We start from the raw sequence: 3,262 nt of genomic DNA, 5'->3' as shown, positions 1-3,262 counted from the left end.
TTTATGCATTTTAATTTCTAAACGTTGATGGCACAAATTCACAAACACAGATAGACACAATACACATATAATATATCCACCATTAATTGAATGTATTACATTTATTTAAAACATCAACAAGAGCTTGTAGCTCATCCTTAATATAGAAACATGGAATTTAGATACGATTAAGTATATTCAAGTTGCTATAATCTAATACAAAATATAAAGAAAATAGATAGCTCCAGTCTTTCAATAAATTCTGAGCCTAGTCCCATAGAGTTTCGTATACACCATACAAAATCAGTCCTTCAGGCCTAACTCTGAGGCTAGCAAACGCCACTCGTCTACATATCAATTGTGCACATTTTATATTTACTTGCGGGCAAGTGATTTGAAATGACAAACCAGACATCATTAAAATTACTACTTAATAAATATCTACTCCCTAATTTTGAGTTACATTTTCTTTTAAATCTAATTTAAGAATTTAGATTAAAAAATATTGTCAGGTTTTGAATGTGTTACATCCACCAGCTAGAGCGTATAGCTCAACCTACATATCTCCAGTCTTTAGTATTAAAATCTTACCTTAGTCCCTTGGCTTCTTTCCACACATAACAAGAATAATGGAAATTTAGGAAAATCATCACCCACATAGGTAACAAATTTAAATTTTCTACGCCCTCTAGTTTCGGCACTTTCTGTGCATTTGCAAAGCTTTGGTTTGCATTATCCTGTCACTCATTACGGAAGAAGTTTAAACCTAACTAACATCAAATGTATCATTATATGTAAGTATAGCTCGTAAGTAACAGCTGATATTGAGAGTTTATTACAATTATTAATAATACATAACAACTATTAATTGTAATAATTAAAATTGTCTTGGTTTGAAAATAAATTATTTTGTTTTCAAACCAAGACAATTGTTAATTAATTATTGTTAGTTAATAAAAATATTGTTAGAACCTATCTAAAAGACAATTTTAATTGAGTATTATTTCCACGGAAATAATCGATTTTCATACAATCTGGCCGCCATTTTGTTATGTACGTCTAAGTTTAAACCAGTAGGTACGATTCTTGGCGAGTAGGTGTAGTACATACAAAAGCATTTAGATGCTTTTAAGTTTTATAATAGTTTAAAAAGATGGTACGTATATGTTTGTCAAGTGTTGCCTATTAGAAAGTGTGATTGTATAACTTATATTGTATAAGTTGGCACATACTACGAATGTTTTACATTATTTACAATAGGGATTGTATCATAAATACTTAAAAATGGTTTGGAAGCTATTCTTCAATTTTGAATTAGGGTTTTCTTTAAACACGTTACAAGAACATTATTTTTAAGAATCATAACCACAAACCACGAATAAATAATTCCCATGTAATTTTAGTTAGATAAATTTCCGAGTATTTTTATGTGTTAGGAGGTATTCACGTAATAACACTGAAAAGGGGTTGTACATAAATATGAAGATAAGCATCTCCAATGTTATATTAAATTTTACCCTGTCGGCCCTGTAGGGCTTTTCTCTTATTACATATATAACATAATACATTAAAATAATCACATCAGTCTTAATTTCTAATAAGTTCGATCAATTCAAACAGGTTTTTTCAGTCTCAAACTTATGATTATCACACACATAGACTATCCATAGTAATGAGGTCTTGGAAAATTAGCATAGTCATTGAGGTTTTTCCGTTTTGGTGCAACGACGTTCCTGGCGTCGAGTATAGAAGTACTCATACTGGCTAGGTCGCTCAAGTCCTCAACTATATTAATAACGTTATTCATTGCATATTTTGGTTTATGTAGACACATTTCTATTATATCTTGCTTATTTTTGTGCTGATGTTGAACAATCGTCACATTCTGTGTTTTCTCCTGAGTTCTTACCCAATCTACCCTTTACCCATTGTACAAGGTCATCATAGAAATTCACGTCATCAAATTGAGTCCTGTACCTTATCATAAATTCTATATTATTTAGTGTCACCAGGATCGTTCGATATTCAGGCAGCGCCGAATGGGAAATCGGATCGTAACTGTGTCCCGGCTGAGTAGTATCATTTTGGTTCGTATTTTCAGCCATGGGAACATGTGGCGGAATCATCGTTTCATCATTATTTGGCACTGGCATATACACTGGATAGAACGTCGGAATATCATTTTGCTCCGGAGGAATCGTTTGTTGTAATGGTGGACTCTGGTAATCATTTGATGGTGGCATATCATACGTTGGGGGTATTGGACTATTACTTGGTGAATAGGGAGGAGGGCCTTGGCTGGGAAAATTATAGTCCATAGTTGAAGTCGGATTTTCATTTCGCGTAAAAAACATATTTGGTTTTGGAGGAATAGGGACATTAAATCTTGTTGTAGGCATTGGATTATTATGTACAGGATTCATGGGGTTATTAATGGGCATGGTCATGTGTTGCATCGGGTTACTATTCCTGAAGCGCGATGTTATATTATTATATAACTCATTGATCATGCGGTTCTCCACGTAATTATATGGATTAAATGGCTGACTACTGTTATTAGAATACAGCAAAGTATTAGTTAAATGCAGAAGATGACTTTGCACATTATTTACATTAGACTCGATTATAAATAGACGGCTATTCACACTATCTAACTCTGATCGAACAGCCGTTCTTATGATACAAGTGAGGGTTTCTGTTATGTCCGGATCTACTTCCTCACCTTTATACATGATTTCTTGCTTTACCTTATAGTCTTGATTACTATCCACTAGCAGCGTCAGCGGGTGGAGGGTCTTCTGATAACGATGAGGTAAGTGCCGTCCTGGCTTTAAATTCTGGTTACTGTACTCTATATTATATTCGTAATATTACCTTGGATTAGCCTTTTTGTAATAAAGTGTATCTTGTACTTTTTATTATATTTTTCCATGTACCTCGCTCGACGGCAGTATTGCGTAGGTAGGTACTAATATTGATTAACACTGCATGCGCCGTTCTTGATTAATTAAGTAAGTATTGAAAGAGTGCTAGCCTGTGCGTAGCTTCTGGTCACTGACCTTTATTTTGTTTCGATGCTATCTTGTAATCGACTGGTTGGTTCTCCAAATTCAAAATGTTCTTTGCCTTCTGTTTCTTATTTCGTACAAAAACAGTAATACGTCCTCACTGCCAATCTTGGATGTCAGACTGGCTGGCCCCGCTGCTAGCCCGGGAATTCGGGGTTCGCAGAGCAACGCAGGTAAGGACCAGAGAAGGCATGCGCAGATTGCGCCGCACGTCA

This window comes from Plodia interpunctella, chromosome Z (assembly GCF_027563975.2).
Source record: "Plodia interpunctella isolate USDA-ARS_2022_Savannah chromosome Z, ilPloInte3.2, whole genome shotgun sequence".
Classification (NCBI taxonomy): Eukaryota; Metazoa; Arthropoda; class Insecta; order Lepidoptera; family Pyralidae; genus Plodia; species Plodia interpunctella.
This window is presented reverse-complemented; position numbering follows the sequence as displayed.